At 35.5% G+C, this 27,858-nt stretch overlaps 1 protein-coding gene and 1 pseudogene across 3 annotated transcripts in view; one reads left to right on the top strand and one right to left on the bottom strand.

Moving 5' to 3' along the window:
- The window catches only part of NLGN1 (neuroligin 1), an 832,721-nt gene that overhangs the window by 703,740 nt on the left and 101,123 nt on the right, over positions 1-27,858 (bottom strand). The window lies entirely within an intron of this gene.
- On the top strand, positions 930-1,378 carry LOC131513135 (large ribosomal subunit protein uL15-like; annotated as a pseudogene).

Here is a 27,858-nt window from a genome sequence, read left to right as displayed (position 1 = left end):
GAATCCATAATATAGACCTTAGCAGAATTAAGCACTCCTGGCTTTAGTTTAAGTTAGCAATGAAGTGGCTTAGCTTTGTGTTTTGTTTTGTTTTATTTTGTTTTCCCCAAGATGCCATGATCCTTAATTTGAATTCCCCCAACTTTTGCTTCTTCTTTTGTAAAACTTTGGGTAAGAACCTGAAAATTACACTGCCTATCACTGGCCTTCCTTCACTTTCGCAGTCATCACATCTGCTCATCTCCACACCTCCAATCCACTCAATCGGTGACTCCTGTACTATAAATGTCATAGATGAGAGCAGGATGAAAGTGCCGGTGATTAGAAGAACTAGAATGACCTTTTTCAGAATAAGTATAGTAAAGTGAAGGAAGAAATCTGATTAGATCCATAGAAATGCTTGAGATGAGGGGCACCTGGGTGGCTCAGTTGGTTAAGCGTCTGACTTCAGCCTAGGTCATGATCTCGCCATTATGAGTTAGAGCCCCACATCAGGCTCTGTGCTGACAGCTTGGAGCCTGGAGCCTGTTTCAGATTCTGTGTCTCCCTCTCTCTGCCCCTTCCCCACTCTCACTCTGTCTCTGTCTCAAAAATAAATAAACATTAAAAAAAAAGAAAAGAAAAGAAATTCTTGAGATTAGAAAAGAGAAGTTATCATTTTATGTAGGGAGAAAAATACTGCCAAGGAATTAAAGTAATAATGCATTCCCTACAGAATACAGCTATAATCAACCAAATTATGGTGCATCTTTTAAAGACTCAGAACCTCTCCATATCAAGATGTTTCATGACAGTATCCCAGTTTTCATTCTATTGTTCAAGTCTCTGGTCTACTGTTAAGGTCTCTGTTGGTAAAATTAACTTCACTAAATAGTTAGCATAATGGTTCCAAAAAGACATTGAGGGCTCTTTTGCCTGGGCTGCCAACAATGCCATCCAGACTGAGGAAGACCAGGAAGCTTCAGGGTCATGTGAGCCATGGCCATGGCCTTACGGGGAAATGTGGGAAGCACCCAAGAGGTAGGAGTAATGCTGGTGGCATGCATCACCACAGGATCAACTTCAACAAAAATCACCCAGGTCACTTTGGAAAAGTTGCTATGAGGCATTATCACTTAAGGAGGAACCAGAACTTCTACTCAACCATCAACCTTTATAAACTGTAGACCTTGGTTAGGGAGCAGACATGGGTAAATGCTGCCAAAACAAGACTGGAGCTGCTCCTATCATTGATGTAGTGTGACTGGGCTACTACAAAGTTCTGGGGAAGGGAAAGCCCTCACAACAGCATATCATCATGAAGACCTAATTCTTTAACAGAAGAGCTGAGAAGATTAAGGGGGGGGGGTGTTGGGGACAGGGTGCTGTGTCCTGGTAGCCTGAAGCCATGTGGAGGGAGGTTCATTAAATGCTAACAAATGCTTTCCTTTAAAACAAAACAAAAAAAGACACTGAAGGTTACAAATGTTTTTTGTAAACTTTGAGAATTTAGCTAATACTTTCAATATTTCTTTTCAGTAGTTTCAGGAAATATACTAAAATACCAAGTGGCCATCTGATAATTATGAAGACTCCCAGGTTATTTGCAAATTTTGTGTGATGAGTGTGTTGAAGGGAAATGTAAGGTAAATACCTAACATAATTTTTATTGATGAACTCATTTAAGTCCTTTGCTTTAATTTATTCTTTTATTTTACTTGACCTTTAGTCCTCTATGTAGCCTGATGGAGGACATAATAACAATAGAAGATCCTTCCTTAGCACTTTGATATGCATGTGTGCCTAAACATGCTTTTTATCCAAGCATGGCACATATAGGATCCCATACCTTATCAAGGTCAGAAGAGAAAATCATGGATGATTTTTGTTCTAAACTTCTTCATATATTTATTAAAAACAAAATTATTTCCACCTTAATTGTCCAAATAGAATTCATGTCACATTTCATTTGGAAAAAAAATCTGCAAGATTGCTAAAGAGAGGTACCTGGGGGGCTCAGTCAGTTAATCCCCAACTTTGGCTCATGTCATGATCGAGCAGTCTGTGAGTTCGAGCTCCACATTGAGCTCTGTGCTGACAGCTCAGAGCCTGGAGCCTGTCTTGGATTCTGTGTCTCCTTCTCTCTCTGCCTCTCCCCTGCTTGCACTCTGTCTCTCTCTCTCTCTCTCTCTCTCTCAAAAATAAATAAACTTTAAAAACAATTAAAAAAAAAAGAGGGTCACCTGGATGGCTTAGTTGGTTAAGTGTCCAACTCTTGACATAGGCTCAGGTCATGATCTTGCAGTTGTGCGATTGAGCCCCACATTGGGCTCTGTGCTGAGTATGGAGACTGCTTGGGATTCTCTCTCTCCCTCTCTCTCTGTCCCTCCCCCATTCTCTCTCTCTCTCTCTCTCTCTCTCTCTCTCTCAAAATAAATAAAAATTAAAAAAAAAAGATTCCTGGGGCACCAGGGTGGCTTATTTGGCTAAGCCTCTGACTCTTCATTTTGGCTCAGGTCATGATCTCAGTGTTCATGAGATCAAGCCCTGCATCCGGCTCTGTGCTGAGTGTGGAGACTACTTGAGATTCTCTCTCTCTCTCTCTCTCTCTCTCTCTCTCTCTCTCTCTCTCCCCCCTCCCCCACTCATGCTCTCTCTCTCACAAAGTAAATAAATAAACTTTAAAAAAAAATCTTGCCAAAGAGAAATTTACAACAAATTGCAATACTGTATAGAAAGATACCATGGATAAGTTCAATTGAGATATTAAAAGTCAAATCTTGACTGAGCCAACAACAGGATTCAGGACTCCTTACCAGCTTTCAGAGTCTAACTCAAGTGACAGATCCTCACAATCTCCTCATCACCTTCTGCATTTTGAATACCATCATCTGCCAGTAACATGCGGAATTTATCATTGAGGTAGAAGATAAGGTTATGTCACCAATAATGGTCCACTGGGAAAGGTTAGCTTTTAGGAAAGACAATGTTACTGACCTCCATAGTAGAGTGAACAATGTTGGTAACTTGCAGGCAGAGGAAATATGAAATAATTTTCATAAATATATTCTAAATATAAGTATAAATATAAAATATATATTCAAAAATAATTTACAAAGGATTGGTTTTTCTCCAAATCCCACGGGTTAATGTTGTCAGCTGGCTAAATTTGGTTCAGAAATATGCACGGTCATCTTTCCACCAGTAATATAAGCATCATAAAGAACTGGTGCAAACAATTTTTATCACAAGCATTGCATGATTTACCATCCTGCCTATAAATAATTTAATCTAATAAAAAAAGAGGAAGCATTCTTTTCATTCAGGGAGAAAGTAAATTTTAGTATAAAATGAGAAGCAACATTTTTATTAACACAGGAATATGGACCAGTAAACAGAGGGGAAAAAAAAAACCTGTATGGCTCACTGGCACTATATTAAAATAGGTATACAAAGTGAAACATATTATATATCACTTTGCTTAACCAAAATTTGAAATGTTTTCTTTTATATTTTGCTAAGTAACATTTAAAGTTTACAAGTATGCTGTAATAATATGTTAGAAAGCAGTCTTTTATTTATTCAGGAAACAGATAAGTAGAAATAAAAGAAAAATCCTTTTAAACACATAATTTATCTGAATTTACTATCTAGTCATGTGAAAGGGAGACAGTTACAGACTATTTAGTTCCATGGTGATGGTGAACATATTTTTAGTCTTCATTCATAAAATGTGGTACCTTTAATCTAATAGAAATTCAGTTAGTGGTTAAAAAAATCTCCAATGTAGAACATGTCTTATCACAAACCTTTTTCTGACATAAAAGCAACTGTGGTAGGAAGGATATAATATAGATATATATTCACAATTCTCAAGGGGTCACAATAGATCAGTGTTTTTATTAAAATTTTATTTTTAAATAATCTCTACACGCAATGTGGGGCTTGAACTTATAGTCCCAAGATCAAGAGTTGCATACTCTACCAACTGAGCCAGCCAGGAACCCTTAGTGTTTTTCAAACTGTAATGTATGACATTACATGAAATAAATCTAATGGGATGTGGCCAGCTATTTCTTAATGGTACACAGCAGAAGAAAAAAGAATATAATATATTGGAGGGCACTGCAGATAGTAAAGTAACAAACATTTAATAAAATCTCTACATCATATCATTTACATACACATACAAGTATACACATATATATATTATATATATATATATATATATATAATATATATATATATGCATACACACATGTATCAATATGTTGTTATATACTAGATCCTAATATAAAATAATACATTTTTGTAGGCCTGGTAAAAAAAATTTTTTTTGAAAACTGCTTCAATAAATAATATTAAAGCCCAGTCTTTAATCAACAATATTAAATCATATATTATGCTTTTTTTCAGAGAATTGTCTTTAAATTAACTGATCATCATTAGCTTTACAGTTAGATTGTATTACATATCATATTAAATCTATAATCAACACAGAACCATCACATGATCTAGAAAGAAAAATTTAGGTTTACTTGAATTTCCTCAATACTTTCTCTTTTGCTTTTTTATTACATTAAGGCATGCAAAAATTTGAAAGTCTAGCTAATATAGGAATCATTTAAGAATTTTATATATATTTTTATATCCTAGCTTAACATAGTCAAATGTGCACAAAGCTTCCTTGATATACTGACCAGACAATTAATTTTAGAGAAGCAGTATATATCTACAGCTCCCATTTGATAAGGTGATGTTATGGGATCCAGAGAAACATCGGGAACAAGATGGTTGCAGATGTTGAGTGAGGGGCCAAAGGTGTTTCTGGTGGGCATTATTTTGGAAAAAGGAAAATAGAAACAATTTCAAAGAACTTTATGAGTGTTGGAGAAAACAGTAAATGAGTAAGTTAATAAATTAAAGAATTACTATAGTAGAGGAAATGACTGGGGAGAAGGACTACATTATCCCTACTCCCGGGGATAGAGCTTTTGGGGAAAAAAATTAAAATGTGTTCAGGTTTTGTTTTTATAAGCCATTCAAAGGAAACATCTGCTGTCCTTACCAAGACTTCTGTCTCTGCCCTCTGTAACAGAAATCATGCTCCTTCTTGCTGGCCTGGAATTATAATCAGACCACCTTCATTTTATATAGACCCCAAGAGAGTACTAACAACTTTTGACTACTGATAGTCTGGGAAGAATTCAAACCACTAATCCATTGTCTGTAAGCACTTTATTCTCATACCAATGCCATAAACAATCTAATTCTGTAAAAGCTGACACATAATACCTAGTACGAAGAGAAGAACTTATATTTAGTAGCAACCTGAGGAAAAATAAGTACATAAAATCAACAAGGAAGCATCAGTATGGTTCATTGGAGATCTGGGACTGCATATCTGGATATAATATTGGATAAATTGAGAAAATTGGGGCAATAATGGATCAAAAGTTATAACACAGCATTTTTGTGCATCACAGAGACCCTTTAGGGAAACCCCTGCTCAACAGTGAGTTCATTTATCAAAGGGATAATGACCCAAAAACATTCTTTTGGAGACAGCGTGGAAACTATCTCCTTTTTAAAAGAAAGGCACCTGTGGAACTAATTAGGATGAAGTACTTCTTTCAAAGTATGGGCTATAATCCTGTTGAGTGAATAAAAGATTTACAAGACTATAGTTCAGAACAAGAGAGAACGCAAATGACAGCTGATGGCAGGTGGCTTCTGGTATGAAAATAAGAATATTTGGAAAGATTCAGACTGATATTCACTGAGATATTCACAAGAGAAAATACTAATTGTACCCAAGAACAATTTAAATAATTCAAGTCACTCTAGCCCCAAATTCAATTAACTAGTGCCCCAAAGTAGGTAAGCCTCTCCTGAATGCATATCTTATTATAGATTCAGGGAAAAGTTCTGAAAAGATAGTTCCCTCCAAGGAGTAAGCAAGGGGCTTACGCTAAAAGGTTACATTTTTACTTTATACCTTTTAATTTTGTACTGTTTACTCTTCTTAAAAGCATATGCATGTATTAATTTTAAAATATTATTTATAAAGAAAGAGTATTGCTCATTAAATTACAGAATGTAAGATATTTAATTATTTTCTTCATTCAAGATGCAATAATTTTTTGTTTGCCGATTTGTATGTGTTGCTCAACTTTATGTGTATAAGTAAAAGAGTATGTAAAGGAATGATATTGGACATTTGTTATCACTCCATTGTGAGTTAAAAAATAATTCAGAGATTTGATAACATAACCCAACTGTCAAGGCTTATCATACCCATGCATAACACAGAGAGAAAATATAATAGAATCATACAACTGTCACCTGGTAAGAATCAGGGACCTTAGCAATCTAGTGAAATCTAACTTATTTACATTTTCTTTTTATTGTTAGTCTTGTAAGAAGGCCTCAAATTTTAGTTAAAATCAATCTATTTATCAATCTAGTTTAATCTCTATTCTTCCCTGGCAGGGCTTCAGAGAAAGCTAATTCTCATAATACTTCCTTAGTTATAAGTCTCCTGGAATATACATTTGTTTCTATCTCTGCCTTAACACCACCTCCAAGACTTCTCTCCATCTTTGACACTAAAAACTTTGCAGAGCCATCAATGACCATTTTGTAGCAAATCTAAAAGATAACTTATACTCTATCATACATTGGCTTGTCAGGATCATGTCACATTCTGGATTATGCCCTCCCTCCCTCCTGCCTCTCTTTCTTTCCTCGGTTCTGTGACAGTGCTCCTTCCTGGTCTTTCTCCTAACTAAGGCCTTCTAGGTTTCCCCTCTCTTGAAAGTTGGGATTCCTCAGTTTTCCCTGTAGGGACCCTTTCCCTTTTCACTTTAGTCTGTCTCTGGATTGTGTCATGAACTCTAGGGTGTCATTTGCTACCTACATACTGAAAATTTCCAAGTCTATATATCTAGGTCAAATCTTTTTTTAAACCTATTTTTCTGACTGCCTACTACATACCTCTATCTGGATGTTCCATAACTACTTCAAACTCAATATACCTCAACCTTGCCTCAAGGGATTTCTTCAAACCCAATCCTTTCCATGTATTCCTTTTTTCAGAGAATGGTACTGATAACCACTTTAGTGCCCAAGAAAATATGGTGCTTCTTGAGTCCTTTTTCCTCATCCATTATAACCAATAAATTACTAGAATGTACAAATTCTATGACACCTACTTTTTTCTTTGTACTCGTTGCCACTTCCTTATCTCTTACACAAATAAATGATAGCCCTCTGTCTCCCTGCCCTCCTTTGCCGCTTCTCTCTAAATCATTCTCCACACAACAACCAGAGTAATAAACACGCATACACAAAATCATGGCACTTTCCTACTTAAATCAAATAAGTGTCCCCTATTACTTTCCAGATAAAGGCTATGTCCCTATTATGATTTAGCACATCATTATTACTTACCACACGTCACACCCAATCCAACACAATAATTCAGTCACTCAAAATCATTCTGTTACTCAATTATACCATTTTCCCACCCATACTTCGGAACTTTCCACATGTCTTTTTTCTAAAACACACACGTTTGAACTCTCGTGCCTGGTTAATTTCTGTACATCATTTAGATTTCAGCTAAGGCATTATTTCCAATGAGAGGATTACTCTGACCTCCATCTCTCCACCCAAGTCTTTTTTACTGTCACTCACCTATGTTCCCATGACAAGTAATATTTTGTTGCATTTATCACATTGTATTATAATTATCTCTTTACTTGTCTCTAAGCTTCATGTGGGCAATGACTGCATTTATTTTGTTTATCATTTTATTCCTAGCTTCTAATGTAGTGACTGGTACAGATCTGGTGTTCAATAAACATTATTAATTGCATATATAAATTAATGAATCATCACCATCAATCCTATCAATGTCTTATTCTCAGAAATCCAAGATTCTCTTACAAGAATTTCACTTATGATATCTGACTTTATTTAATCAATTTTAGCCATGTTTCAGAACACAGGATAATAAAATATGTATGCTATCTTCTGACATACTTTCCACTCAAGGAACACTTGTCAAAGTCATCAAACATCTTCAAAACAATTATTCAAGAGCTGGTTTTATCCTAATGGATATGCTCCTGAGTATACATCAGGGGTTCATGTACTACTTTGAAAAGGCAGAATAGTACTGGGAATGAATCATTACCTTGAAGAAGCTCAAAGTTCTTTACTAAGTTGTGCCAGGGAAGCCCCACATTCAGTGACAGATTTCATTACCAGCACATCCGTTTTTGCTATCTTTGTAGAACACTGTTAAGTGTTATGCTAATAGACAAAAGTAGAAAATCAGAACATATGTTATGAAATTAGCTGGAAGCTTTACAAGCAACATTTTTTTTTCTGGATGAAGAGATTGAGTTCAAAGACATAGTTGCTAACATACTAGTGTGCAAGAAAAGCAACCAATAATGGACATTTTAAACAGAATTAAGAAATCAGACGGAATTAAGCTAGGTGGTATTCTCATCTGACACACCTCAGGGTTGCAAGAGAAATAAATAAAATGCTGCAATTAAATACTGAGTTTTTCTTCAGTACATTCTTCTAGACTACCTACTGCAAATTAAGAGCTAAAGACAAGTCATCTTAGCCTGAGGGAGCAAAGTTAGAGGAAATATTTAGAACTCTAGACACAAATAACAACTATTTAGACAAACGATGTATCCTATAGTTACTGGAATGGAAAGGACAATAGACATGGAGCATGTAACGTCAACTTAGAGTATTAGTTGACATTTGTATCAATGCCATCTTTAAATTAAAGGGCAAGAGTATATAAATAACACTAGGGATTAAGACAAACTAAAAAAATGGGGATATTGATGAGAGTCTCTAAACAGAAGACCTGAACTAGCAAAATACCTAGTAGTTCATCACTTATCCCAGGTAAAAACAAAAACAAATAACAGAGGGCTCTTCTCTGAAGAAAATATTAAAAGAAATCTCAGCATATGACATTTCCTGTCCCCCAGTATAAAGGCTGGCTTATTGATGTTCACCATAAAGAGAAAGGTAATGATCAGTTCTGCCCACATCCATAGAGCTTCTAGGAAATACCTCATTTCTAACCATTACAGGTAACCAATGATTAATGGACATTTAAGGAAAACAAGTGATGTGGAAAAAAATAAAAGATCAAATTAAGCAAACAGAAAAGTGGACTCTAAAAGAGAAAAAATTTAGAAAACAGAGTAAGATTTTTTTTAATTTTTTAATGTTTATTTATTTTTGAGAGAGAGAGACAGTGTGAGCGGGAGAGGGGCAGAGAGAGAGGGAGACACAGAATCCGAAGCAGACTCCAGGCTCTGGGCTGTCAGCACAGCTCAAATTCATGAACCGCGAGATCATGACCTAAGCCAAAGTCGAACACTTAAGCAACTGAGCCACTCAGGCGCCCCAAGAATAAGATTTTTTTTAATGTTTTAATTAGGGGCACCTGGGCTCAGTTGGTTAAGCATCCTACTTCGGCTCAGGTCACGATCTCCAGGTTCCCGCCCCACATCAGGCTCTACTGAAGCTTTGATAGCCTTACATTTACTTCCACATTTACACCATTAGATCAGTTCCAAACTTTTAAACTTAGTAAATATTTTTACTATGATGCTACTGCTGCAAATGTAGTTTATTGCAATCTTGAGTCACATACTAGGATTATATTTCATCCCCTATAAGTCCAATATTTCCACAAGAAAAACACCATCTTGTGTCATTTAGAATGAATTCTCCTTAAATCCTCTACCAAATGCCTTTACCATATTCCTAATTTTGTACAATTTGGAATCATTCTTTATTTTTACAGATTCTTCCTATCTCCCAGAGCCTTCTGTCCAAAGCCTTTGTTCTACTGCTAAGGCAGAGTCTAGTTATTGTAGAGAGATGGCATGTTACTGTGCTTCTAAGTCAAACCCATTCTTTCTGTGATATCATGTATTCATCTTTCTTGGTATACCCTCTTCTCACTATAGTACATCTTTAATTAACTTTCCAAGAAGGCAAGATAATAGGGGGGAAGGATCTGAGCAGGAAGCAAAGAGAAGGTTGATGGTATGAATGAACTAGACTCTTTTTTCATAGCGGCAAGTCAACACACAATGTATAAGTAGATTTTTTTTTAAAGACAGATATCAACATATCATTTTAAAATAAACATCAGAAGAGCTAAACAGAAACTGAAGTGGTTGTCACTTGAGGGTAGAGCCTGGCAAGAGAGAGGACTTTGATAATCAACATTTGCTTTTCAATATAACTTATAATTATTTACTGATGTTCACCAAATATTCCCAGTTCTCTACCCCCCAAGAATATGGCAGGACTGCACCTCTTGGTCCCTGTGGGGCTGCATGGAAACATATTACTAGTCATGGCTAAGGACTTGTGAGTGAAAGTGGCATGTGTCACTTCTAGGTGGAAGCAATACACAATTCATCACCCTCTCTCTTTTTTTTTTTTTTCTCTGTAACATGAATCAGAAACTTTGGTGGCTAATCATCAGCCTGAGTACCAGAATGAGAATACATGTTTCAGAGCTAGGCCCCAGACAACTTATGATATGCAGCATGGTCTAGAAATCAGCCTTTGTATTATGAGCCACTGAAATTTTGGAGTTATTTCTGCAAAAATAACTGCAGCAAAAGTTAGTTAAAGAATGCTATTTGATTTTTTTTCACATGTGCATGATTTATTTTGGTAATAAGATATTTTAAAACATCAGAAGATATGGAAAGATTCTAACTTGTCCTAAATATATAAATATAATGACTTAGTTAATGCCAAATCTATAAGCTTAATAAGATAATTTTAATTCTTTTCAACAAGGTTCTTCCTCTGAACCTCAGAACACAGAAAATTGAGCAATTATTTTCTCCATTCTCCTGGGTTGGTACATAAATGGTATCATTCTAGAGGCATAAGAGAAATTAATTCATTACATATAATAGATGTCTTAAGTCATCAGGGCTTAATTTCTTGTGGAGCCCCAGATGAGGAAATCTACTTGGACTATAGTCCCCATAAGGAATATGGTAATTCATGGAAAGACAGCTAGTCATTCTTTAACATTGCTATACCACAATAAAGCATTAAATAATTAAAACCATAATGATTAAATAAGAATTACTCTTTTGCTATGCTAATTTATATAAGGTACCGGTTCTCAAACTTCAGTGGGTCTGGAGTAGGAACCAGAAATTTGCATTTTATCAGGCACCTGAAGATATTCTGAGATAGGTAATCTTTAGACACACTAAAAATATTGCCTTAATGTTTTACTATATACACATTGAAATTGAAAAGATTGTTTACTTCAGCCCCCAAAGATCAGTGAGTGATTAACTCTCTCAATAAACACAGTGATAAAAATGGAAACTAAGAGAAAGTCAAAATCACACTTCAAATAGAATTAAATCCTCATTATCAGGGATGATTAAGCATCTCAAAAATTGACAGTGATTAAAACATAGCAGGAACCTGATGAGGGTTGTGCCTAGTCATCTTTCAGAAGAATTCAGTGATTGGTAAGATACCAGCTGGATCAATGGCCATCTTCCCATTCCCACAGACACATCCCAGAGAGGCAGTCAGGCTCAAGGAGGAAGGGATTCACAAAGCCAATCAAATTTCCTAAGGCCCCAACACCACTCAAACAGAGCACTCCAGGAGGCAACTTGGTTTCTATTCTCCCACCTCATAGGGGACCACTGCCTGCTGCGGCCTAGGCACAGAGCCTTGCTTTGTAAAAATTCTGAGATTAGGCTCCTCTTTTTTTTTTGTCACATGACTCTGCAAATCAGTAAATCAGTTTCAGATCATAACAGTAGAACTGATGATTGTGAATATATTCCCAGTTCTATTAAAACTCATCTATGCATGCCCTTGGCTATATTAAAATCTTGCCATATTTTGAAACTTAAAAAATGCCATAACCATTTGATCTTCTGGGTTTTTTTCTGGTTATTTTGATGACATAAAACTAAAGGCTAGCAATGGTTGCTGGAGAAACACTACTGAAATGTGAACAAATATTAAAAATGATGCATATGAAGTCACTATTGAAAACTGATCTTGTCCATCATCACCAAAAGTGAGTCCACATCTGTGGTGACTGTCCATACTGGCTTACCATTCACTCCAGTTTTGGCCTCTCATACCTTTGGTAACCTAAATACAATCCTATTTACATATCTCCCCTTCATTTTATATCTCATTAAGACACAAAGCACCCTCCTCAGTCCTGTCATTTGCAGCCTGATGTTCAAATACAGTAGAGAACAAGATTGGCTTTTGGTAGAAAGACAGAATACACACTGTTTAATAAGTTTTAAGTTTCACTGAGCTGCTGGGTCTCAAAGTCAAACTTATCAAGTAGCCACTGAAAAAAGTAATGTTGAATGTAATACATATTTTTCACTATGCCAAAACGTGCCTGTGTATGATAAATTTTCCATGGGTGAGCAGTCTTTTCCATATTAGTACCACTAAACTTTATACCTGATTATATTTGCACTTTACTTTGGTGTAAAGAAGATTAGCATTAAATTTACAGTCTTATCCCACTCACTGCCTAGGATCTTATGATTTGCATCTTTGTAATTAAACCATAACCCTGATATCTATTTTTTCTACCCTTATTTTTCCTTTACTCTAATCTTTTTCATCTGTTCATTGTTATTTTGTTAAATGGTATGTATTTTTATGAGATACCTCAAAACAGAGACAAGCTAAAAAAAAGTGTAAGTAATAGGTAGGCAATAAATGAAGAAGAAAGAGAGATAGAAGGGGAAATGGTATCTTTCATGTAGATGAGCCATGAGGGAAATTCAAGATGGTGGCATTGCAGTTTAGAAAGTAGCTCCTGCCCAGCTGAAACAGACCTTCTTACCATGTCCTGAGATTGGTCTTTTTTTTTCACTAAGATAGTGGGAGAGAGAAGTATTACTTTCTGTAGTGTTTAAGTTATGAATGCTTTGATACTTTCAGTTCTTATGAGTAACATAAGAGTTGCCTACTGATAAAAATATTAGTGGTTAAGAAAATTTGAATTTATTTATTAATCAAGTAAAAGCATGAATCAAAGCACTTTGCTGAGTATTCAGGGGTGGAGAGTTCCACAGGACATGGGTAGGATGAAGGCAGGAAATAAGGACAGTGGTTCAGAATTTGAGTTTTAGATAGAGGCAACTTGGATTTGAATCCTTCCTATTGGTGTCACATTGGGTACTTACTGTTTTAGCCTCAATTTCCTTTAGCTATAAAACAGGAATAACTTTGTGTCCTTTAGAGATTTAACTTGAGATGAAGGCCTTAGAGAACTTAGTACAGAATATGTTTTCCATTCACTTTTGCTTTTTATTTATGACAGCTCCTTTCCTAAAAAACTTGAGATTTATAGAGCAATTAAGTCATGTATTCAAGACTATAGTTGACGGGCATATGTAATAAATGATGGTGGCATATGCAAAGTGTTATGGGGGTAAGAGAAACAAGAGAAAAATGATCAAAGTCAGAGACCCCAGCTGTAGGGTCAGCTTGAAGAAAAGCCTGTAGTTATTTGAATGAAAGGCTACCTAATGTGTTTGAAAACACGTAGCAAAGCTACATCAAGAATTGGGTTGAAGTACAAATTGGAATAGACCGTACAATGTCAAGGTAAAATGAAAATGCTATCAAGAAGAAACTAATAATGAGAACACTGCTTTTGCAAAGGAATCATTCTGTGAAAAGTAATATGCTCGTTATGTTGCCACCAATTAGGATATGTAGCTACATTATAGTTCTTCTCATAACAACTAGCATTCAGTATAGAATTAATATGTTCCAGAAGTCTTTTAGATACATAATAATCAAGCAAGATAAGAATTATCCCCATTTTCCAGAGCAGAAGATGAGGTTTAATAAGCTTAAATACTTTGATTAAAGTCACTTAGTAAATAATGGCATGGAGATGCTTCCTGGCTACAAAGTCCATGTTCCAAAGCCTGTGCCCTTCTCACTATCATCTTTAGCCTCTCTATATAAGTGCATCTCACAGGATCTTTTTTAATGACTGTGTCACAAATGTGGTTTGATTGTTTACATGAAGAGTGAGCCCTTCACATAGGATTTTACATTAATTCTCTGAACAAGTCAAAATGTGAATTTGAATAAATAAGAATACAGGCTTTATCTTCCAGAGAAGCAAGTGACACCAATACCAGCAGTGTCTTATATAAGGAGTGGTTGCCCCCACACTTATGGGGTAACAACTAACTCAGTATTTTCTTTTCTACTAGTGACTATAGCTCTTGACAGTGTGTTAATTGTTTCGAAGTCTCTGCTAAACTGGGAGCACATCTCTGTAGCATTCTGAAAAATAAAAGGTCCTTCAGTTTAAAGGGAGAAAAAAAAACAGAAAAACAAAACAATGTATAAGCAAAGAGAATAAGTGATAACCTTCCAGTGTTTGCTTTTCTAAATTTTCAAATACATATTTAATTTGAACTATAACAATTTTACATGACTTGTCCAACAACGACTATGCTCTAATCAGAAACTGAAAATAATTAAAGCTACCTCTAAAGATTAGCTAACAATTATCATTATTCTATAAAAAATAATGGCAGAGTTGCCAATATAGCATTTCCAAATAGCCAACTATAGGAAAACAGATATTGAGGCCACTTTGCAAGTAAGAGACTATTAGAGGGGCGCCTGGGTGGCGCAGTCGGTTAAGCGTCCGACTTCAGCCAGGTCACGATCTCGCAGTCCGTGAGTTCGAGCCCCGCGTCAGGCTCTGGGCTGATGGCTCGGAGCCTGGAGCCTGTTTCCGATTCTGTGTCTCCCTCTCTCTCTGCCCCTCCCCCGTTCATGCTCTGTCTCTCTCTGTCCCAAAAATAAATAAAAAACGTTGAAAAAAAAATTAAAAAAAAAAAAAAAAAAAAAAAAAAAGAGACTATTAGAAATGAGAAAAAAACATCAGAAAGAACTTTTCAAAAGATTGTGTAGTATTTATTAGTACCATTCATTGTGTTTTTGACTCTCCATCTTCTGGACACACTTTCTGATGCTATTGTTACCGTGTTGTACCCTGTGACTTTTGCTGGTCAGTGAATCAGAGTATATATGTAAAATGTCATTTCCAAGCTAGATAGAGCATTTCATTATTTGTTCAAGACCCTCACAGTTCTCTTTCCCTCGATTCCACTGACTGGTTGACTTGGACAGTGGCTGCTCCATCAAGCTGGGTTCAAAAGTGACGGAATATAGAACACAAATTTCAGTCAGCCAGCAACAGACATGGAACATGAGGGAAACTTAGACCTTTGTAGCTGTAAGTCACTAAGATTTTGTGGTGTGACTGTAGTAAATCCTAGCCCAGCACTGTCCAAGAAAAAAAAAAACATGATCCACATATGAAATTTTATGTTATTTTTTTTTTAATGTTCATTTATTTTTGAGAGAGAGAGAGCACGCACACGAGCAAGAGTGGGCAGGGTAGTGGCAAAGAGACAGGGAGACAGGATCTGAAGTGGGCTCTGTGCTAAGAGCAGAGGGCCAGACACGGGGCTCAAACTCGCAAACCATCAGATCATAACCTGAGCCAAAGTCGGACGTCCAACTGACTTCACCACCCAGGTGCCCCTGAAATTTTAAGATTTGTATTAGCCACATTTAAAAATGAAAAAGAAACAGGTGAAATTAATCACAGTCGTATTTAAAGTGCTCAATAGCCACAAATGGCCAGTGGCTACTATATTGGACAGACCAGATTTTGCTTATTATGGTGATATAGACAATATATAGTATTTAATTAATCACTAAGATTTCATCAAGAAGCACACATATATACAGTAGGACAAATGGCTTAGAAATTGGAGGAAGTTGATAAATTATTTGTTTTAACATGGCAACGGGCTATTCTAGTGGATATGTCCTCTGGGCAATGGGAAAATACAGAACAAAGAAAGCACAGAACTTTTGGAATATAAATGTAGTTCCAATTATCCTTCACTTTGCTAGTCCCTGCAAATAGAATAAAGGGCTCAGCTATACCTTGAAAAATCTACAGTTGGTCCTCAAGAGACCAAATAATATAAATGATTTTTTAAAACACTTTGAAAGACATATCTGAAAGACATGACATCAAACATCTAGCACTCATAGGTCCTAGAGCTAAGAAAAAAATATAAGCAATGAATAGAGTTTTGAATATACCTAAAGTAATCAAGAGTAAAAGAAATACAAGAACAGAGTGAAATCTTTGGGTTTTTAACAAGAAATAATTATTAGTGACATTTGGAAGTATGGCTTTGGTGAACTCATGAGTTAAGGGACCAATAAAGAAAATTCAAAAGAAATCTAGTGAAGAGCAAATTCAAGCAATGAATGAAAGGCAATAGTAATAGTAGGAGTAGAAATACACTTCTGTAAAATAGAGTTCCATTTCAGCTGAAGAGCCCAGGGAAACTTAATAAGAGAAAACAGCCATTTGTGGGTCTATGTGAAGCTAATAATGAAATGCGGGATTTTACAAGGAGATGAGTGGCATGAGGACAAAAAAGAGCAAAGGACTTAGACAAGGATCAAATACCCTATCTGGAGGCTTAAAGGAATAAAATGTAAGGCAGAGCTTTAGATTGGCTGCCAATCAAAGACAAAATCTTTGATCTATTGAGAATTACATGTTTAAATAATTGGTTACCTCGACTTTGAATGAAAGAAGGCATGGGATTTATAGGTAGTTGTAAGTTTAGCGGGAATAAAGGAAATGAGAACTTGACTGACTAATAACATGATTTCTACAGAAATAGGTATGTATTTTTTTCACACAGGTAAAAATGAATAAAATTCTTAGGGAAAATAAAAATGAATCAAAATCAAGTTTATCGTATGAACTAGAAATAACTCAAAAAGGAAGAAAACTTTAAAAAAATTGAATTTTTTCTTAAAATTGAATACCATAAATGCCTGTGCCTTTAAACATTTCAGAGAATGAGCAATAATATGAAATTTCAGAGAGTTTTTAGAACGCCTGTCACAGTACCATGTTATTGTGCTTATATACTGTTTTTCTAAGTTTATACCAAACCAGAATTCTTGAAAAAATCAAGTTCTGCAAGCACTACGCCCCTATATATTCCCCACAAATATCTCTTGATGTTAAGATGTTTAGAAAAATTTATGGAATGTATGTAGGTTTCAAAAATTGTCACTATAGTTTAATATATAATTTTTCTAATATGTAACAGTATATGTTAAAAGTAAAGAGCAATGTAAGTCACAGAATTCCAAAAACAACAGCAAGGATTTTGGAAGAAAAAAAAAAGTATTTTGAAAGTTTCAAAAACCTGGAGAACTGGAAGGTTGTGTCAATTAAAGCAAAGCCCAAGATAATAAAAAATACTTTAAGAAACCTAATTTTTCAAAAAGAGCATCAAGCAGTGAAAAGAATTTCAACTAAAACCAAAGAATATTTTAAATATAATTATACAGTAAGCAAATGACAAAAGTGATGACGTGTAAAGAAATAGTCTATGAAATAATTGTTTAGACCCTATCTCCAGAAATAAAGCAAAAGACCAGGCTTTTGCTTATCATCAAATCAGATTTATGAGTAGAAACATGAGAAATTAAAGAACCAGCAGATTAACACCTTAAGTGATAATTAACTCAGTAATGTTTTCTTTGCTGATAAAAGACCAACACTAACAGCTCTTAGTCAAAAGTGCCAAATTAAGTAAAGATGATAGAAATTCTTCATTCATTGAGATGGTTAATATCTGGAAATAATCCTACTGAACTCACCTCTGGAAATTACCCTTACAAATAGCTTTTGTGTGTGAGGGTAATATCTACTACTGCCCAGGCGAGAAGATGTCTCCCTTAGGTAAGTTTAGCTTCTTCCATTCATCCCTCTTCCTTATCCAGGACGACAGTACATTGTCCTTTATTCCTTCCTCTCTTTCATGACCCAGCATGGACGTGTGGAGCTAGATCAGAATGAGGGGTTGGCTCTAGGCACAGCGGGAGAGAGGTAGTATGGGTCTGGGAGTCAAACAGGACTGGGCTTAAATTTTTCCAGATCCACCACCTAGTAGCAAGTTGTTTAACCTATATGATACTTACATTCCCCATTTACCAAGTGAGGATGATAATACCTGCCTCACAGAGTGATGGTGAGAATTAGAGCTAACAATTCAGATAGAGTGCCTACCACATCTTGGCATGTAGAAACTATTCAACTAGTTAATTTCATTCTGAAGATCTGAGTCTAAATCCTGTTCTGCCACTAGAAGCTCTGGGGCTCAATTCCTGATGATGTAGTACCTACCTCATAAAATTACTGTGAGAACTAAATAAGTTAAAATATGTAAAGCACTTAGAATAGTGACAAGCAAATAATAAATGCCATGTAAGTGTTATCATTATTATTACTAGGCTCAGAGTATCTAAGAGAGCTGGGAGTTTCTGGAAATAGCAAAGCCCTAATGTATAGACTTTGTATATGTAACATAGAGGCCAAGCTTTCTATGAAAACAGACACAACTAGGATGATCAGAAACGGGCTAAGAATTAATGACCTTAAAAATTAGTACAGAATAAAAGACCAGCCCATAGGACAGTGCTGATTCTAGGCTTCACCACCTTTTTTGACAGTCACTGCTACATGGAGGTGTCCAATGCTTATAGGCACATCATAGCCACAAGAAGAATTGGGTTCTTACGGATGCAATTTGTGAGGATGAAAGGCTAGTCCCCCAGGGAGATCTTACACACTTCTCTGAGTTCCCATAAGTCTCACATTGGCAAGTCATACATGGGACTGTGATATCAGAAGGCATCACTTCAAGTATGTGGTGTTGTGCTTGATGCTTCTGTTCTCTCACTATATTTCAGAACCAGGCAGGCATGGGTTCTAGTCCTGGCTCTGTCATTTACCAACTTTGTGACTTAAGCATATTCTATAGTGTATCTGATGCTTCACTTATGAAATACCTGTCTCCCAGGGTTGCTGTAAAGTTTGGGGATATTATACACAGGAATGTCTGACATGCATTCAGCAAGTGGTCATTAAGCACCAGCTACACAGTCGCCTTATCTGATTTCTTTCTTTGTCTCACACCATCAGAATGTGTTTATTCTCAATGGTCTCTCTTTACGTAGTGGAGTAATTCTTATCCCTCTCTGGGCTAAATATCCATGATGCGCTAAGACCTCCTTAGACTCTTGCATACATTGATATCTACTGTGACTTTTTACATCCTGGTTGCTTCTAGTCCAATGTCTCTATTCCTAGCTCTCAAGCTAGAGAAGGATGCTATCAGCTAAGGTGGCCATATAAATGAAATGAGTCTTAAGTTTCCTTGCAGCCTTTATATTCAATAATCCTAGTAAACTTAGTTCTATAAAAGCTTACACTTTAAATTCAAGTTGACACTTCTTCCTAAAACTATCTTACCTGAAACTATCTCTTGGCTTTGTTTCCTAGGAAACTACATCCAGTTGGTGTTCCATGTATATTTCACATCAAACTTTCAGTCTCTAGCATGTCATCATGATTTGAGAATATCCCATGGGCCACCCTCTGTTCTGCATTTCTTTCCTTCCATTTCTCATGCCAAATTTAAACTTGCCCTTCCAAACCAGATCATTTGTCACCACCTGTGATGCCCTCCCCAACTCCCTCAAACATTCCAGGTCCCTGAATTTCCTAGGTTGCAATCAGGTAAAAAAAAACTGACCACACTGTATTATGATTTGTTGAATGTTTTTCTCACAATCGGCTAAGTGTTGGGATTTGAAGATAGGAATAATGTCCTACTCATTTTCTTAACCCCAATGCACACTACCTTCCTCTAGCATGAGCTTTTAAAATGCTTTGTAATTAAATAGATTATCACATCCCTTCAGTGAAATGACCAAGTTTAGTAACAATAAGGTCCCACATTTGCTCATTCCCATCTCAGCATAATTTTGTATCTATTCCTATCATATAAGTCTAAGTACAAACAATTCAGCAGCATATCAGAAGACCGAGTAAGATTTGTTCCCAGAAATGTAAGGAAATTTAAATATTAAAAAAGTATCTGTATGGGGCACCTCCTGAGTTGGAGGCTCAGTCAGGTGAGCGTCCAATTTTGGTTCAGGTCATCATCCCATGGATCGTGGGTTTGAGCCCTGCCTTGGGCTCTGTACTGACAGCTCAGAGCCTGGAGCCTGCTTTGAATGTATCCCTCTCTCTCTGCCCCTCCCCAGCTCGTGCTCTCTCAAAATAAATAAACATTAACAAAAATTGTTTAAAGTATCTGTGTAATTTATCATAATAATAGATCTAAAGTTAAAAAAATCATATGATTACTCATTATTAAGTACAGAGACATTAAATCGTATAGTATACTACATTTTATATAAACCCAAATCCATTCTTGATGGATTCTTGATGAATTACAATTCATATTTTATTAGTATGATAAAATATATTTGCCTAAAATCATAAGCCCACAACACATGTTTAATAAGTTTACACTAGACACATCCCCATTAATGTTATAAACAAGACAGCAATGTCCACTCTTACACATAATTTTTGTCATAAGTAAGGAGGTACTATCCAACGCAATTAGATAAGGAAAAAAATACAAGTTGGAAGGAAGGTGGTGAACATATCATTTGATACTAATATAATTATTTTGTGTGGAAACCCAAAGATAATTAATGACAGTGAAAAATTAATTATAGATATCAATACCTTCAATACATGCACGCACACAAAAAAAACCCTAGTTATGTTGAATAATGAAAGAAAATACTCCATTAAATGACAACAAAACACCAAAAATCTAGGAATAAATTATAAGAAACATGTAAGTTCTATATAAGGAAAAAAATTCTAAACCTCTGAGGAACAAATAAAACTATAAGGAATAGAAACTATATTTTTGCCAAGGAAGATACACATTCATTAAGTTGTTAGTATTCTGTAAATTAATCAATGCAATAAATGTACTTTAATAAAAATATTCAACAGAATATTTTAAAGCACATAGACTATTCTAAAGACAACACAGAATAATCATCATGACTAGCTAGTAAAAAATAAAGAGTAATGAGAAAGAACTATCTTTACTATAATGATATCAAAATATAAGACTATAATAATTAAAAGACTGATGTCTTGGTGGGGAAGTAGAAAGGAAGAGGAATCAAATCAAATTGAATTGAAACCTTATAATAAACCACAGATGAAAACTTAGCAAATGATCAGTGACATATATGAAAAGAATGGCATTTCAAGTCAGTGAAAAAAATATGTATCATACAATGAATAGTATTGTGACAATCTGGGAAACTATCTGAAAAAAAGTTGGAGGGGCACCTGGGTGGCTCAGTTGGTTGGGCATCCAACTATGGCTTAGGTTGTGATCTCACGGTTTGTGGATTTGAGCCCTGTGTCTGGCTCTGTGTTGACAGCTCAGAGCCTGGAGCCTGCTTTAGATTCTGTGTCTCCCTCTCTCTCTGCCCCTCTCCTGCTTGTGCTCTGTCTCTGTCTCTCTCAAAAATAAATAAACATTAAAAAATTTTTTCTTTGAAAAAAGTTGGATATAACTTAATATTTTATGACAAAATAAAGTTCTGCTGAATCAAATAATAGATGTCTAAATAAATAAATAAAGCAGCAAAAAATTTTGAAAACATAATTTATAATAAGGAATGACTTTCTGAATTATACAAAACTCAGAGGCAATAAAATAAAAACTGCTAAATATGACCTCATAGAATTAAAAGATTTTCCAAAGGGAAAAAAGCTCCATGAACAAAGTCAGAAAATTAAAGATAAATGGGGGACATATTTTCAACTCATATCACAGACAATGCACATACATATCTGTATATGTTTGTGACATGCAACTATAACTCTATAACTATATATACAAAACTATAACTCTAGATACAAACATATATAATAATTACAGTTATAGTTGTAAATTCCTAAATATAATTATATGTTATATATGTAAATATTTGTAGCAATATGTAACTTTGATGTAAATCATCATAAGACCCACTCCACTAAAAAATATTGAGCAAAACATATGGACTATTTATAAAAAAAATCCACAACATATGGCTCTTAAACATAGAAAAGGACACTGCATCTCAGTCATATTAGCAGAAATTTAAATTAAAACTAAAATGAGACATTTTTAACCCATTACTTTGACAAAAATAAACTTGTCTGGCAACATATCGCATTGGTGGCAATGCCTACAAAGGTAGTCGAAGATGCAGCTGGTGGGAATGTAACTAGTACAGCTTCAAAGAAAGGCAGCTTAGTAAGATATTTCAAGATTAAAAATATATCTGCCCTTTGATTGGGCGCGTGGGTGGCTCAGTCGGTTAAGTGTCTGACTTCGGCTCAGGTCACGATCTCGCGGTTTGTGAGTTCGAGCCCCGAGTCGGGCTCTGTGCTGACAGCTCAGCACTTGGATCCTGCTTCGGATTCTGTGTCTCCCTCACTCCCTGGCCCTTCCCCTCTCAAGCTCTGTCTGTCTGTCTCTCTTTCTCTCTCTCTCTTTCTCAAAAAAAAAAAATAAACATTTAAAAAAATTAATATATATATGTGTATATATATATATATATATATATATATATATGCCCTTTGATTTAACATGTCTACGTTTAAGTATTATTTATTTTTCATGTGAGTAAAATGATGCTTATATAGGGTATACATTGTGGTGTTCTTCGTTATTACAAAATTGCCCGTCAGTGTGGAGCAGATTAAATAAAATATGGCCCATCCACATAAGGGAACTCCATGAGGTTTAAAAAGAAAAATGTAATGCTATATTACTAATGAGGACATGATAGATAGGTAGGATAGATAGATAACTGCAGGAGCAAAATGGAAAAGAGAAAAGTATGTACTGTGCTGCTGGCTCTAAAATACATTTTTAAAATTAACACATATAAACATATAGATGTTAATGAATAATAGGAAAAAGAAAAAGAAAACTGATCATAGTGATTATCCTCAACATTGGGGAAAAGGATGGTTGGGTGACAGGAAACACAGATTAACTTTTTGCTATACATTCTGGGGTACTTTTGCTTTTTTTTTTTTTCAATATATGAAGTTTATTGCCTAATTGGTTTCCATACAACACCCAGTGCTCATCCCAAAAGGTGCCCTCCTCAATACCCATCACCCACCCTCCCCTCCCTCCCACCCCCCCATCAATCCTCAGTTTGTTCTCAGTTTTTAAGTCTCTTATGCTTTGGCTCTCTCCTACTCTAACCTCTTTTTATTTTTCCTTCCCCTCCCCCCTGGGTTTCTGTTAAGTTTCTCAGGATCCACATAAGAGTGAAACCATATGGTATCTGTCTTTCTCTGTATGGCTTATTTCACTTAGCATCACACTCTCCAGTTCCATCCACGTTGCTACAAAAGGCCATATTTCATTTTTTCTCATTGCCACGTAGTATTCCATTGTGTATATAAACCACAATTTCTTTATCCATTCATCAGTTGATGTACATTTAGGCTCTTTCCACAATTTGGCTATTGTTGAGAGTGCTGCTATAAACATTGGGGCACAAGTGCCCCTATGCATCAGTACTCCTGTATCCCTTGGGTAAATTCCTAGCAGTGCTATTGCTGGGTCATAGGGTAGGTCTATTTATAATTTTTTGAGGAACCTCCACACTGTTTTCCAGAGTGGCTGCACCAATTTGCATCCCCACCAACAGTGCAAGAGGGTTCTCTGGGGTACTTTTGAATTTCGTACCATGGATATATATTAGTTCAAGAAAATAAACAAAACATTTTAACATTTAAAATAAGAGTTATGCTTTCTCTCTAATACTTTTCTTCCTACCTCTTTCCTAAGAAACATCCTCCTGCTTTTCCCCTTCTTTCTCTTCCTTCCAAGCATCTTCATATGCAGCCTCCCCTTTCTTTCTGTTTAATTACCGCAAACCTTTGTGAGAAGAACTTGAAAAATGCAAACAAACAAAATTCCCTCCAATTATTCATATTGTTTTCTGTCTATTGTTTCAGTTTTATTCCTCCATTAAGAAAATGCTTTTAACTACCTATTCCATGCCAAACACCGTGTTAGATTCCAGGGACACACAACATTGAGAAAGGTCAAGGTCTGTGTTCTCACGGACCTTGCAATTTGTGGAGGAGACAGCTAATCAGACAACTAATGGAAAGGTGTATTAGGTCGTATACTACAGAATATACAAGATGATATAGGAGTTTATAGAAGGGGCCCCTCACACACACTTTGGATGTCCATAAAGTGATTTCCAGAGAAAGTAGCATTTAAGCTACAGAAGAAAGATCACTAAGAGAGAGTTCATCATAAGAATGAGTTCCATTCAGTGAAAACAACCTGAGTGTACACTGACAGGAGAAAAAAACCCACTGTCCTTTTTGAAAGAAGATTAAAGTGGTTGAAATTTCAACAAGAGGTTATAAAGAGTTTGACAGAGGATAGATATTTGAAAGTAGAGAGACTGGAGAGAAGAAGACCAATTAGGAGATAATGATGACAATCCCATTCAAATGTGAAATATGATGATAACACGGATTTGAAAAGACATGGGTAATTGAATATATTCAAAAAAATTGAGGAGTTCAAATACAAAAATTGGCGATTGAATGGATATTGGAAATGAGAAAGAAAAGAAGTTAGGAATTATTCCAAATTTCTCTGCTAGAGCAACATGATATGGTGATTGACATCATGAACTAAAATAAGGAATAGAGAGAAAGGACTAAAGTTATAAGGAAAATCTTTAAACTCAATATTCTATCCACTGAGTTTAGGGTGTCTGAAAGATTTCCCAGTGGAGTTTTCTAGCAAGCTCTGGTCTGTAGCTTATGGAGGTTGACCTAAACTGAAAGTGTATGTGAAAATCCTAACGATAAAAATTGAAATTTAAGCCACAGATATGAACGTGATTGTCTCAGGAAAGTGCACAAAGGGAGAACAGATGAATATTTAAAGCAATGTCATAAAGGGAACCATAGTCTACAAGGTAAGACAGGATAAAAGATCTGAAACAGAGGAGTAGGAGAAAAAAGTTAGAGAATAAGGAGATTGTAGCATCACAGAAAGCACAGGAAAAGAATATTTCAAAAGAAGAAAGCAGTCTGTATGTGTTAAATACAGTTGAGGGAACAAATAAGATAAGGACTAAAAATGACCTCATTGGATTTAGAACAAGCAATTTCATCAATATGTGTGCAGAATTAGTAATTGCATTTGGTTGAGGAATAAGTGAGAATGGTGAGTCCAACTAAACCTCCACAGCTCTCCTATTCTAACTCCTGCATTCATTCCTTCCTTGTTACTTCATTCAGGCACTACAAGCTGACAATGGAAGAGCAAGCACAATTATAAGGGATTAAGAGATGTCATGCTAATGATAAAGGGGTTAAAACTTCAAGAAGATATATAATTCTTAATGTACATGTGAGTCAAGATACATGAGAGACAAAAACTGATAGAACTACAAAAAGAAATAGAGGAATCCAGTATTATAATTGGAGATGTAACACCCCTCTATCAAAAATGGAAAGACTCAGGGCCATCTGGGTGGCTCAGTCAGTTGATCTTCTGACTTCGGCTTAGGTCATGATATCATAGTTTGTGAGTTCAAGCCCCATGTCGGGCTCTGTGTTGACAGCTGAGAACCTAGAACCTGCTTTGGATTCTGTGTCTCCCTCTCTCTTTGCCCCTCCCCCTTCGTACTCTGTCTCTGTCTCTCTCTCTCTCTCTTTTTCCCTCAGAAATAAAATAAACATTAAGACATTTTTTAAAAAAAGAAATGGACAGATTCAGTAGGCAGATAATCAGTAAGGATACAGATGTAAACAGCACCATCAATCGACTGGATATAATTAACAGACATAGACGGTTCATCCAATAATAGTATATTACACATTTTTTTCAAGATCACATGGACCATTCACCATGAGAGACTACATTCTGTGCCATAAAACACACCTTAATATATTTAAAAGAATAAAAAACATACAATGTCTGATCTCTGATCACAATAGAAATAAATAACAGAAAGATAGCTGAAAAACTTCCAAAATACTTGAAGATTAAAAAATACATCTCTAGATAAGATATGGGCCAAAGAAAAAAATCTCAAGAGAAATTTTTAAATATTTTGAACTAAATGAAAATGAAGATATAACTTATTAAAATTTATGGGATACCGTGAAAACAAAGTTTAGAGAAATTTTACAGCATTGAATACATATATTTAAAAAGAAGAAAGATTTAAAATCAATAATCTAGGCATCCCCTTAATAACTAAAAAGCAACAACAATAACAAAAAGCAAATTAAATCCAAGTAAGCATAAGAAAATAAATAATAAAATTAGAGCCAAAATCAAAGAAATTCTAAACAGGAAACCAATAGAGAAAATCAACAAAACCAAAATCTGGTTCTTTGAAAAGATAAAAACTTGATAAAGGATTACTAGAAAACACTGACAACACCAAATGCTGACAAGGAAGTGGAGCAACAGGAACTCTCATTCATCGCTGGTGGGATGCAAAATGGTACAGACACTGTGCAAGTCAGTGGACAGTTTCTTATAAAACTAAACATATTGTATTATTGTCAACCATGCCCCTTAGCATCTACCCAAAAGAGCTAAAAACATGTCCACATTAAAACAAAAAAACCTGTATATGGATGTTTACAGCAGTTTTACTCATACTTGTCAAAATTTGAATGTCCTTCAGTAGGTGAATGGAAAAATAAACTGTGGCACACCCAGACAACGAGAAATGAGCTACCGAGCCTTAAAAAGACACGGAGGAAACTTAAATGTATATTATTAAGTCAAAGAAGCCAATCTGAAAAGGCTACATACTTATGATTCTAATGATATGACACTCTGGGAAAGGCAGAACTATAAAGATAGTAATTAGTGGCTGTCAGTGGTTGGGGTGGGAAGGGAGGAAGGAATAGGGAGAGTACAGAGGGTTTAGAGTAATGAAACTGTTCTGTATGATACCATAATGGTGATATGTCAAAACAACAGAATAAACACAAGAGTGAACCTAATGCAAACTGTGGACTTTGGGTGATAATGATGTATTAGTGTAGGTTCATTGACTATAACCAATGTACCACTGTGGTGTGGGATATCAGTAGTGGGTGAGACTATGCATGTGTGGGGACAGACCATCAATAATGGGAAAAGCTCTGTCTGTGTGGGATCAAGGCTTATATGAGAATTCTCTGTACTTTATGCTCAATTTTGCTATGAGCCTATAACTGCTCTAAAAATAAGATTTACTCATTAATTTAAAAAAACAGCAAAACAGCTTATCCAGCTGTAGATTTGGACACATTTTATTTAATGGAAACATAGTATTGTAAAGAAATAAGTTAGTTTTTTCTCTTCAATACACAATGATATAGGTTTGATATCAAATGATTACCTAAATTTATCATGCATTAGTAGAACAATTATAAAACTGGTATTGTCTTAGCTCTGTTAGAATGTTAAGCTTTCCCTTATATCCAAAGCACACACAAAAGAACATTTGTCTGTGCTAGAACTGATGGCTAGATTTAAAATAATTTAGTATGGGTAAAAGCAGATCTTCGGTTCTATAAATTTGTAATAATCTATCACATATCAACTAGTGGTAACAATGCAAGTTTTATGCTTTGTCCTGGGTTCTTTCCACATTCACTTCCAGACAGGACCCACAGCATACATCCTACATATGATTTGTGAGAGGAAAAACTCTCTGTGCTCTCTCTAGGGCCTTTTCATCTCCTGCCAGGCCAGTGAACAAGATGAG

This window comes from Neofelis nebulosa, chromosome 5 (genome assembly GCF_028018385.1).
Source record: "Neofelis nebulosa isolate mNeoNeb1 chromosome 5, mNeoNeb1.pri, whole genome shotgun sequence".
NCBI classification, from domain to species: Eukaryota; Metazoa; Chordata; class Mammalia; order Carnivora; family Felidae; genus Neofelis; species Neofelis nebulosa.
The sequence above is the reverse complement of the archived record's forward strand: the minus strand, read 5'-3'. Positions and strand labels throughout refer to the sequence as shown.